We start from the raw sequence: 13,856 nt of genomic DNA on the forward strand, positions 1-13,856 counted from the left end.
CAATGAGAAAATAGCAGTAAACACGGAAAAGAAGAAAGGAAAATGTGACGTGTGAATCCACATTACTGAATTCTGGCATGTTACAAATAGCACACTAACGTCATAAAACTTCAAAGAAAATTCATTAGTTTAAAATTAATAATATATTTTTATTTGTTTGAACCAACCTGTGTTGGACATTTTTACAAGTTGGATGACCAAATGTTTATTCACAGGTTTAGCCACAAATATAAACCTAGAGACGGATATAATGTAGAAATAAAAATTACAGATCAGGAACAGGAGAGCCTTGTCATTTCAAATATCCTGGGAATGCATTAATTCTTTCTTACCAATGCACTACTTTATGAATAATGACCTTAAGAGTTCTAAATATATACAGCATGTAGAAAAATTAAGTATAATTTATACAGCTTCAAAAACAGTATTTGGTTAAAGAAGAGATCTCAGCCAAGCTTGCTAGTAAAACACTCCTCTCAATGTACCACACACTGTCTGGACAATATAGACCACATTTTTTTCTTCACAAGAAATTTCTTAAACCTACGAAAAATCTGTGTATACAAAACTATATATAATTTTTAACTCTTTAAATTGGTCATGAAACACACAGAGCAATGAAATCATAATGACTTATAATAAATCTAGAATGTGATTTCAGATATTAATATAAACTTGATAGAACATTTCATTAGACATAAAATTAAATAAAGCATTATTTCTTGATCCCGTTCGATTGACAAAAACATGATAAATGTGGGGTCACAAGGGATGCCCATAAATCACCTACCTCTGATGGCCCCTCTCAAAATTCTAGCTGCCATCAGAGGGACATAAGTAAAAGGTGCTAATGAGGGAAAACTGCTGAGCTCCTTAAATTCACAAGAAAGAGACATGAAGATTTTCTCTCTCTTAACAACTTTCACATTCGGGTGTTAGAGAAGCCTTAGTTCTTTCATTTCATCTCATTTCTTCTCTCTCAGAATGTATTTAAACTACTACTTAGCTTCTGAATTTCTAACTCAGCCTTCTATTTCAGCACTTTGACATTAAACTACTTACATATTTTTTTTCCTGTCTCAATCAAGGTATCAATCTCTTTATTATAAAAGGTCACTGAATGACATGATTAATATTTCATGAAAAAAAATCTCAACTAACTGAATGAAAACAATAAAAATAACCAACTTATTGTAACAAGATTAATTAAAAATATATTCTTTGAATTAGAAAAATGGAAAATAGCATCAAAATGCTCTTCTCTGTAAAACAGAAAATCAAAATTCTGCATTATCTCTGTTTTAGATTTCATTTTATAATAATCTTCCGATACAAAACACAAACGGATTTCAAATCCTTGGCTTTAAATCATTTATAGAAGTCCTATTTCTGCATCATCTATTCCAGCAGGACCCTGCTAGCAAGTAAAAGGGAATGGACAAGTAAAAGAATTGAAATAGCATCTTCTAAGATTTAAGGCAAGCATTTCAGTCTTTGCCCATACAAAGTCCAACATACCACAAATATTATTAAAAATGCAAGCCAAGCAGCACTTGACAAGACAGTTTAATAGTTGCTGCCTCAGGTGATAATTTCAAAGTCTCTGCATGAGCATCCTGCTTCTCTGAATATTCCCAATTAAGAAGAGAAAAACTGTAATTTTCTTTGATGTTAGAATTTATTATGGTGGGATTTTATTTAGTTATTTTTTTCAAATGTCCAAAATATAAATGAAGGCTCAAATTTTCTACTTCTAATGAATGAATAGAAAGACTTTAATTTAAATAATTATGGCCACAAGCCATTCAGAGAGTCAAATAGGTAATATATACACATTTCCCATAAATATCTTCTCCTATTTAGATAAATCTGCTAAGAAATGGATGCAAATATTTATTTTATATTGGCTGAAATAAAACTTTGAGTTCGCCAAGATTTCCTCCCTTTTAATACATAGAGGACATCCTGTTATCCTCAGCAAAAATCTTACCCTGAAGAAGAAACGAGAGGCCGGAGAGAAAGCAGCAGTCATCGAGAACTTAAGAACCTGGCAGGTTCACTACTAGACACTTTTGCAAATGGCATATCAAGGAGCTAACTGTAACATAATGAAGGGCACGGAGAGAAAACATAATATTTTTGGTTCAGTTCTGTTGAGTTTCTTATCTATGGCTTAAGGAAAGTCTTTGCTGATCCTTTCATTACTCCCAGCGAGGGGCCTGGACATTCTGAAAGTGTGGTCACGGAATGCAGTATGGAGCCCACAGCTCTGGTCTCCCCATCCAGCGACTCTCAGGGCCCGCCTTGAGCCCAGGCCCCGTGTCTGCCCACCCCCCCTCCCCCCGTTTGTCCCACCCCACACACCCGTTCCTCTGCCTGAGGCTGAAGGCTGGTCACACAGCAGCGGGGGCTGGCTGAGCCCCCTCCAGATGCCTGGGCTGCTCCTTGACCGCTGGGCGATGCAAACTCCAGGTTATTTGCATCCTAATCCTGCGCCTGGCCAGGATCACAAGTCTGCCACATTCATCACACAGAGGAAAAGGAAAATGACTGATTTTCATATCCACGTGTGTATCGTGGACTTAATTTTTTTCTACACAACCCATTGAACGCCGTTTTCTCCCTGCCTGCCTCTCATTGCTCTATCAGGTTTCCAGCCCCAAGCTCCTGTTGTCAGCCTGTTAGCACCGTTCGTATTTCCAATCCTTTGCCTTCAAAGCTTAAAAACACTGACTCAGGACACACAGCCTAGAATCTTCCCTTATATTATATCCCCAAATACACACAAGGAATCATCAAATGAACAGAGTTGATTTTGACCTTTCCAGTTATTAGGGGTGCCGATCGTCTAGTTCTGTTTTCATTACTGTGTTTCTATATACTTTGTTTTTTAACCACAGATTAAGATACCAAGGTTAAATACAGTGGTAAGAAACTTTGTAGTACAGGCCTGAAGATAAATACTAGATTGCTCTTGTACAGAGGAAAGATTATCAGCCTGAAGCCTCACTTTTAGTCTCAGCTCATCTAGCATCTAGATGTAGAAACTGAGACCCGACCACGGGCACACTGGCTACATCATCCACACTGGGAGCTGAAACTGTCTGTCCCAGTTACCTAATGTAAAACATCAGAAAGGGCTTAAAAGACCTAATCTTACTCTTCATTTGTGAAATAAGGAAACTGAAGATAAGAGAACATGATGAAAGTTCCCAAGCTCACAAAGGACAGGCCTGAGCCTGATTGTCAGCACATCTCTGTCCTCAATGTATAGATCTATGTGTGGGGTTCCTAGGACTGCACTGATTGCAACTATACTCTGTTGCAAGGAAATTCACTTTTTTTCAGACATCAAGTAACCATTCTTCTTTTCTTCTTCCTTCCTTTCCTTTCCTTCCATTTCCCTTCTCCTTCCCCTTCCCTTCCCTTCTTCCTTCCTTCCTCCTATCTTTCAATCTCTATATATCTTATACTCTGAAACACAGATATGAGGGTAGGGAAGGACATGATTATCTTTTTTCTGTACTGTACCTCTGATACCACAGGACACAAGGTATGGCACTTGCTAAATAATTTATAATTAATAAATATCAAATGTATACCCAACCCTCCTTTTCCAGAGATTCACTAATGTGAAATTTGAAATAATTCAAAGATCATAAATAAATATGATTTGTTTTTGTTTCGATTGAACAAAAATAAATTCTATTCTTTGTAAATTCTCTGAATTTTATGAATTCAAATAAAAAATATGAATTCATATTTTTTAAAATTAGTCTTCAGTAAAAAGCTCTAAGCATTTAAGACATTTTCTCATTTCAATCATTTGTATAATTACTTTGAATTTAGTTTATTAACCTGTAGAGCTATTTCTCATTAGCATTATATTTTACCAATTTACAACTACGCTTAGATATGTAATATTTTGAGCATGATATGTTTAAAATATTGTTTTTATTTTTCACTCACTAGCTTTCTTCATTATTCTGTATGCCCAGGATATAGCGTACCAGTTAGTGGCTCTGTATTTCTTACTTAAATAAAATAATGTTAGGACTATCTTAGTGATTTTCTTTGACAGAGAAATGTTGAAATATGGCTTAGGTATCAATTGCCTCAAGCTTTACTCTGACATGCCCAAACATAACTATAATATCACAATATTTTGTATAATCCTGTTTGAAAGGCTCCAAAAAGAAGTGAAATCTAGGCTTTCATTTTATTCAAAATATTGTTAAATGATATAATATACTGTGGTTTTCTCTGTGTGCATTTTGTGTGCATGTGTGTATGTGTAGTATGTTTCCCAACTTCACTGAAGATATCCTGATCTCAAATTCTTAACTTCTGTTTTTTAAAAAAGTGATACCTCTCCATGATCTTGCGAAGTGCCTGGGATATAGTCTGAATATGTGCTGAGATATGGAAGTCAAGCACTTCAGCCATTTTATTCAGAGAGGAACACATTCTAATTGCCACCTCACAATATGTTTACCTGAAGTCTAAAATTTCTGGAAGTTTCCTGTCATTGCAACAATCAGGTGAAACACAATATAAAAAATCAGAAACTTCAAGCACATACAAAAAAAGATCCTTTGTTTTTCTTGTTATTAATGTCTAATTTATTATAGTAATTTTTATTTCAGATTTTTAGTTTCATTATTTCATGTATTGTTTTCAATTCTCCATTACTGATTAAAATTAGATAAAATATACTCAAGTAAGAACCTTAGGTAAATGGCTTATATTCTTGTTTTCCTCAGGTGCATGACATATGCTTACTATTAGTCTTCCCCATAACATTTTATAAAACTCACTATGCTTACATAAAGTCATTATGGTTCCTTCCTGTTGAATGTACAACTGAGCTCATCTGTCTATGTGTGCATGCTGAAGTCTGCCATTTCCTAATATATTCAATCCAGGACATTTATTGTGAGAGAAACCAACTAGAAATTCCTCAAAGTGTAAGTGACTTAGGAACATGATTAATGGCAGAAAAGATGAGGAATCGTGTTATTGTTGGGGCTGACTTTTTTTTCTGTTCATTATTATTAACTTTGATGTGTTCACTAGAAGCCATTCCTCATTAGGAATAAATACTGCATTCGTGAGACCTGTGCATATTGGGTCAAAATATGAGACCCTGGTCCACCTGCTTGTCCAGCAGCAGCCCACATGCTTAAATAATGAGGTTCAAATAGAAGAGCAACTATATCCTGGGTCACAATGCATTGAAAGATATTTTTCTATAATTAAAAATTATCCCAAATGTGAAACCTCCAAGGTAATATATACAGGAGGAACAGTTTAGAGTTACAGCTAGTCAACCCATATTTGAGTAGATTGCTTTCTCATTGTATACTCTGTATATGACATAACCTTACAGAACACAACCACATAACTTTGCAGATGAGTAAACTGAGGTTCAGAGCTACTGACACACTAATTAGTGCTAGATTAATGTCTGTGATCAGAACTCTGTGAGATTAACAATGTTTTTCCCCTTTGAAGGGTTAAAATTATAATGCATAAAGTGGCAAGTAAAGTTGTTTTAACCAATGAAAGAGAAAATTTTTCAATATCTGATAAATGAGGTATTTATATGCTCAAAAAATAAAATTGTGCCCTGGCCAGTGTGGCTCAGTTGGTTGAGCCTTGTGGATTCCCGGTCAGAGCACACGCCCAGTTGCAGGCTCCATCCCAGGTAGGGGGCATGCAGGGGGCAGCTGATCAACATTTCATACTCACATCGATGGTTCTCTTTCTCTCACCCTCTCCCATCCTCTCTCTCTAAAATTCAATTTTAAAAATCTTTAAAAATTAAAATTGTGGGCCTTTGTTATATAAACACTAGAATCCATCTGTCTGTAAACAGTTTTCTAAATTTTGGAGCAAGACCATGCATAGTCCATTGAGCAACAAAAACATCTGTTTTTATGCACAACCATAAGGACAACATGGTTTTGAAAGAATAAAATATACAGTATGTAGTTTTTGTTTCAGAAATTTAATATCTCTACTATCTACAGTTCTTCAGTAAAATAAATACCAAAATGCATCAACTTTCTGCAAAAGTAATTTGAATCAACACAACAATCTTGTTACATTCCCTCAGTAATATGTTGTAGAAAAAAAGATTGCATCAAATAGGAGCTTGTTTCTTAAAACATCTTTAAAATTCATAAGTATGATGTAGCACAATTGTTAGAAATAACTCAATTAATTTTCTGTATATGAAATAAAGCTGAAGTCGATTACTTTATAGCCCATGGAACAGAACAAATATTTATGGGATCAAATTCAATTCAATATACCAGAAAATATAATGCTGTTGTACTCTCTGGTCTTTATTCTCCCCTCATTTTCAATAGATAATATTAAACTTCTTATATTGGCCTAACAGCACCCATACTCAATTCAATTTCATATCTCACATTAATTGTGTTCTTGTAATCAGTAGCTATTCAACATGAATTTCCATCTCATATTTGTTGGGAAACAGCCATATTAGGGCTTTGAGCTTACTCATGTCTAGTGATTATATTGCCATACTATAGACTAAAATACACCGCATCCACTTGCCATAGCCGTATTGATAAAACTCTGAAGAAATGGAGGCCATCTATAGTTAGTGTGGTCCAGTCAGGAACTGGAGCTTCCATAGGGAACAGCCTTATTTTTTTCAGAATCCCAGTGCTTCTCTCATTGAGATGGAAGTAAAAGGAACAACCATGGGTTCATTGCAAATTGTCCTGCCTTCATTTTTTCAGCCCTGACTGTTCAAAAAATTAATCTCAAAAAAAAATTGCTCAGTGAATAAAAGTACACATTTCTTACCAAAAACTTAATATGGAAGTTTAAAATGCTTAGTGATACTTCTAAAATAACAATGCTAGCCTGGCCGGGGATGGCTCAGCAGTTAAGCATCAACCTATGATCCAGGAGATCGAGGTTTGATTCCCAGTCAGGGCACATGTCTGAGTTGTGGGCTCAATACCCAGTCAGGGGGGGCGTGCAGGAGGCAGCTGATCAATGACTCTCTCATCATTGATGTTTCTCTCTCTCTCCCTCTCCCTTCCTCTCTCTAAAATCAATCAAGATATATTTAAAAATAAATAAATAATAAAATAACAATGCTAAATTTTCAGTGTTTATTTTTCCATGTTCTTAATTATTAGTATAATACAAATTTAATTTTGATCTATATTAGAATGAAGTTTTAGAATAGGGAACACTATCTGAAGACGGTGATTGGCTAATATTTATTTAAAAAGTTTTGTTTATCAATTCAATCTAAATATCTTATTGCATTTTAATAATTAATTTGTTTTTAAGGATTACTACGAAAATAGATTTTTTTAGGAATACTAAGAATTCTAGGCAAATATACAATCTTTATGGCATTAGCAAAATTACAACAGTGGAAAAATCTTACATTTGTTCTTCCTACTTGGGTCTTCTAACTAACTATATTTTTTCTTTATGTTTCTGTATTATTACTAAGTCATTCTGAGGCCTTTGCTTAGGTTAGTTAGTAACCCCAAGTGGAATAGTGAAATTAATCTTGCAGTGTGATTTTAACCTTAAAATTAAAGCAAGTTATGAACTGCCTTTTTCTCAGTTTATAACACAGTAAATGCAGGTAATAGATAAGTTTAATAATGGCAAATATATAGAGAATTTTTTTAGCCTAACGAATCTTAAATATTATTTGGTACTTCCAGATCTATTTGTAGATGATAAAACAGGACTCTTGATAAGATAAAGGATATATCCATAATTATAGGAGGTGACTGTCCTTGACTTTTATTTACTGCTCTGTTCACTATACAAGTAAGTTTTTCTGTTACATAACAGTCCTTAGAAAAGATTGTTTAGTGGGCTCCTGGACATCTCAAGCTCTTTGATAATAGTTTTCCATTCCACTTTTGGCTGGTTACACTGAATATAAAATAATTCTTTACATTTAAATGTATGTTTATTAGGAGAAACATAGGCAGATGTGGAATCAAGTTTTAGAAGGGCAATAGGGAACAGGGACTTTTCCATGCTGGGATTATATATTGGTAGCCAAATTTGGGGAACTCTTTGGCAATACAAGACAAATTTTAAAAAAAACACTTTAAACCAGGATTTTCACATGTGACTAAGGATACATATGCCAACATGACACCTCCAATATTGAAATTGCCATTAGTAGGTATAAAAAATGTGTTATATTCATTAACATCAGTTCATTTATATATAGATCTCAAATATACATAAGGGAAAATGAAAATTTTAAAAAGAGTGAAACATTTTCATATACTTTAAAATAAATAAAAGAATACCATAAATTATGTCTTAGTACACCCATATAATCATAGAGTGATAATGTATAAATGAACAGAAAAAATGCACTACGTCCATAATAGATCAATAAAAAAGATCCAATCTGAAGAACATAGAAAAATATTAAATAAAAAATGGACAAAGCCTCAGAGACCTCTAGGACAAAACTAAGCATATCAACATATGTATAATTTCAGTCCCAAAGGAGAAGAAAAAACGATGACAGGCACAATATTTGAATAAACATTTTCCCAAATTTGATGAAAAATGCTAATGTTCAAATCCAAAATTCCCACTGAACTCTATTAGTGTACACACAAAGATCTATGCCTAGACACATTACAGTAACACTGCCGAAAACCAAGACTCTAAAACAAAAGAAAAGAAACTGAAAGCAGTAAGAGGAGAACCACTTATCCAGTAGAGAAGAAAAAGAAGATGATAATGAGCTGCCTCCTCGGCAAGCCAGAATAGGATTGGTATGGCACCTTCAAAATGCTGAAAGAAAAATAAAGTCAACCAATACTTTTATATCTAGCAAAACTGAGATTCAAAAATGAAGACTGGCTCAAAACTCAGGAGTAAAATATAATAATCCAATTATAAAATGGACAAAAGACATGAAGAGACATCTTACCGCCCAGGATATACAGATGGTAAGTAAACACTTGAAGATGCTGAATGTCAATAGCCATCAGTGAAATTCAAATTAAGATCACAATGATATATTACTACACGCCATATGAAATAATTTTATTTTTTAAGTAGTGACAACACCAAATGCTGATGAGGATATGAAAAAGCTGAATTTTTCATACTTTGCTGGTAGAAAAGTAAAACAGTCCAGCACTCTAGAAAACAGGAAGTTTCTCAGAAAGTTAAACATGCAATTACTATACAATGCAGCGATTTTACTCCCTGATTTTAATTTCAGGTAAATGAAAACTTTTGTTTTCACAAATACCTGTACATGCTAGTTCATAGAAGTTTTATTTTAAATATTCCTGACAATAAAGATATATTTAAAATAAATAAATAAATACTCCTGAAATTAGAATCAGCCTAGACGACCTTCAATAAGTGAATGGTTAAACAGTGACACAAATATACCATGGAGTACTACACAGTATGCAAAGAAACAAACTATTGATACAAGTAAAAATTTGAATGGCTCTCCAAGGAATTATGCTGAGTGACAGAAAGAAATCTCAAAAGTTAAATGCTGTATGAGTCCATTTATAAATATTTTTGAATAAACAAAATTTTAGAAACGGAGAAGAGCTTAGTGGTTGACAGAGGTTAGGGATGGGGGATGGGAGAGGAGGAGCCATTAGAAAAGGCAACAGGAGAGTCCTTGGCTGTTATCTCTGTTTGGTATTGCAGAGATGGTGAACATACTGAAATTATACAGAATTTAATACACACTGACACACGCAGACAGACACGGCAGAAAAGGAAAAGAAAGGACTGAGAGGTACAACGGGGAAATCGTTGCACTATTAATGAAAAACATTGACAGAAATTGGAATTCATGACTTCAAAGCTCATCTTTAATTTATTACATCATGATGCCTCCCAAAGTAAAAGAGTTTATGGGAAAATAGTCTTTCCTGGCAAACTAATGAATGGGGTATAGGCAATCACTCTCTGGTATCCTTCCCAAAGCACAACCATATTTTTTATTTCCAAAATTCTACTCCGTATTTTATTTTTATTCCTCCTCAACTTTGAATGAACGCTTGTTATTAAAGTAATGCCACTCAAAGTATTTCCTATGCAAGGAGAATATTTTATGGAAAAGAAGTGTTCTTTAGGGAAACAACTAAGAAGCTCTGCCTCGTGTATCTCTTTTTAAGGTATTAAAATTGAAAGCTTTGATAAGTCTATGCACATGTGTAAAGTAAATATGTATAGTATACACATCTGTATAATAGAGCTATGCGGTAAATTATCCTATTCAGTTTTATGTGCAGGGTGGGGCAAAAGTAGGTTTACCGTTGCTTGTATGGAAAATAATACAATAATTAATAAATAATACAAGAATAAACTCTGTGTTTCGCATACTCACACTGTAAACCTACTCTTACCCTACCCTGTATTATACTATTTTCCACGCTTGTATTGTCAGAGAACTCTTTCATTCATAACACATATTAGCATTCTCCTGAACACTGCACAGAACATATTTCGGCAAACTCTAATTTTGGTGTTGACTGACAATTGCTTCAGTGTAGCTACTTACTGGGATACCAGATCATAACTGCCTAAATTCTATTATTCCCCTAAACGACATTTTTCACAGTACCTAGTTTACATCCTATTGTCAGTTTACATACCTCTGTGCTCCAATGGATTCATTCCAGGGCAAACACACCTGGTACTCATTGTTTGGGCATCCCCAATGTTTAGAATTATGTGTGGAGAACTGTGCAAATTCAATACACATTGACTGAGTTTAAAAGTGCATCAGAATGAAAGAGTTAATGAATGAATGAACAACAACAAAAAAGAATGAATGAAAATACCCAGAGCCATTTGATTTACTCTTACTGCTTTACTCAGTGGTGCACTGGGACTTAACAGCAAGAAAACAAGAACTTTTGAGTGAGTTATTTCTCCCTCCTTTTTGTAGAAGCAATTTAGTCAAAGAACACTTGGCATGTCAACTCTGAAATGTTGCCAGGCTTTTCCTCTGGCCACTATTTTTTCCCTCTCAATAATAACTCCCACCAGAAGAATGGCAGGGAAAGAAAAAGAAGGTTAAACTCAATTCTGTCAAATGTTGTTAAGAGTTGGCAGCTCCAGGAAGGGTTTTATAGTGAAGAGAATTGAATTTTGTGGAAAAGGGGGCTACCTGAATCACTGTGAATTTCATTTATCTGTGTGGCTCTGTTCCTAATTATCACTGGTAAGTGACAGTTGGCAAGCCCATGAAGGTCTCAGAAGATTGTGAAATTGTATTAAGTGGTCAAAACAAAACATTTAGAAACTTCAGTGATTCTTCTAAATAAAAACACAATTTATCTTATGTGATGTTGAGGCTTGCTCTAGCCAGTTCCTTTTCACATAAAATAGGATGTTAAAGTTATATAATGGTATCTGAAATTTCTATCTTGACAAGATCTAATTAGTTGGGCTAAATGTAAAGTTCAAGCACTGGAACAGAGATTCTCTCACTTAGCCCCAAAGGAATAGGACTCTACTGACTCCAGTTCACACATTCGAATTTACAAGACTAAATAAAAATGTTTCTTTGACATATATCTGATAAGTAGTAGATTCTCAATAATTCTATGAGTGTATTTAATTACAACCATTTAAAAAAGTGCACCCTACCAAAAGAAAATACTCGAAATTTAATCCAAAATGTAGCAAAGTGAATACTTACTGAATTTTTTTAAAAAGCAAAGAAAAATGTTGTATAGATCTCAATATTCTTAATTAAATTTCTTGCTTTGCTTAATTAAATAGCTCTGAGTACTTTTAATTTCTTAATTTTCTCAAGAATTTAGAGCCATGTTTTAGAGCTAACCACTTTGCACACCTTGTAGCATCAACGCACAAATTCCTTTTCTTTTTCAGATCTTCACCCAGTGATATGTTTTGTTGTTGTTACTGATTTGAGAGAGAGAAAGGGAGAAGGAGAAAGAGAGAGAGAGAGAGAGAAACATCGATCAGTTCCCTCCCCCACTGGGGATGGAAACCGAAACCTAGATATGTGCCCTGAGCGGGAATTAAACCCGCCACCTTTTAGTGTAAAGGGCAACGCTCCAACCAACTGAACTACACCAGCCAGGGTGACTCACACACTTTTTTGATGATCACTCTCGAAGAAGTTACTTTATAGTGCTGATGCAGTTCATTTCTGCAGTGATTTCTACAGAATAACTAATATGCCCCAAATGTGATAGTTTATGATTTTCTCACATTCAGTGACAAAGTATGCACTCATATTTTTGAGAAGGTGATTGCATTTATAATTCTGATAAGTTTCTAAACTGAGACATTTCATTCATAATTGATAAATGAGTAAAATACATACTTGTCCTAGTCACAGAAGTTTGCCAAAAAGGCCCATGAAAAAATAAACAGATCACATTGACAAGCTTCCGGGCATTTGCATATTGAACACTCATTGACAGCACCTTTCTTCATTAATCTATGATAAACAATTAATGTTTTCTACATAACTGAAAAACAATGTCTTGAACAGTGATGACAAGTTACATTTGAAAATTTCAGTTTTCTCTGGCTTCCATAATCGAATGAGATAAACATACATAAATACATGTTTAAGCATTTTCAAAAATCTGGACTACCTTTGTTAGAAAAAAGACATTAAAAGAGGAGCTTTGGTAATTAATAATAAAATATAAAATTTTATTCAAAATAGGATCAGTAACCATATACAATATATAACTACAAAAACTGTATGTTGATATTAAATAATTGAATTTGATTTATGGAGCCTGTTTTTGAAAATGTATCTCTAAATGAAACATGAATAATGACTGAGGTCATTTTTTTCTATATAAAACACCTTAATTCATTTTTTTCTCCACTAAAATATGTGCCTTAAAGCTGACAGAATTAAACATCCAGCAAGAGGAATACTGAGGGACTCTCATTAATACATATAGGCCAGGTTTTCCTAAGTATGTATCTATGAGCACAAAATTCTCATTAAGTTTAATTGTCTCATACATTAAAATCTATATATACAAATAACCTTAGATTAATATTTCTATATGTGAAACCTACTAACTTATCATTTTCATTTTATTTTCTTCTAAAATATTTATCCATACTAGTATCTCTTTTTCTCTTGTAATTAATAATACTATTGCAAAGTTCTTACTTTATTTTATTCCTCGACACAACTTGAATGATACAACAGAAGTTTCGAAGCACTGATTTAACTATCAATTGTGTCATAACCACCTCTGGTGGAAAGATTCGTGGGTACTATACATGACCTATGGAATCCTGGGACCCAGGAATACTCATTTTAATAATATATAATAATAACAATTTTTAAAAAATGTATTCAGAATTGAAAATGTGCTTAGAACTTTCCTAAATTCTTTACATGTTTTAACACAGGTTATCCTCACCAGGTCCACGAGGGAGCTATTATTGAGATGGGAAAACTAGGAAAGCTAATGAGTTGTGGAGCTACGCTTATGGCAGCACCACTTCATAGTTCTGGCTCCTTACCTCTCACTACACACAGTCTCTTTTTGGTGAGTCTAATGTCTAGCCAGATCTCCATAAAAATGTCCAATAAATATGGGTGACTACAGTACACTTTATCATAGATATTTATAGTGTATCTCTTTCTCAAGCTAAACAAAAAGTTTCCTGGGGGAAGGAATACCATATTTTGGATCCTTCAGCACAATATTTGAATTCTAAGTACATATTTCTTAAATTGATTCTTCCTTTCAAATCTTCCAAGCAGAAATTCACCAAAACCACCTGCATTAAGGAAACAGACAGCAAAACTTCCTCTCATGACAGCC

At 34.0% G+C, this 13,856-nt stretch overlaps 1 protein-coding gene across 8 annotated transcripts in view; it reads right to left on the reverse strand.

The window, feature by feature from the left end:
- Positions 1 to 13,856, reverse strand: part of EPHA5 (EPH receptor A5) — a 292,548-nt gene that overhangs the window by 225,761 nt on the left and 52,931 nt on the right. The window lies entirely within an intron of this gene.

The sequence above is a fragment of the Miniopterus schreibersii genome, assembly GCF_964146895.1.
Source record: "Miniopterus schreibersii genome assembly, chromosome: 1".
NCBI lineage: Eukaryota > Metazoa > Chordata > Mammalia > Chiroptera > Miniopteridae > Miniopterus > Miniopterus schreibersii.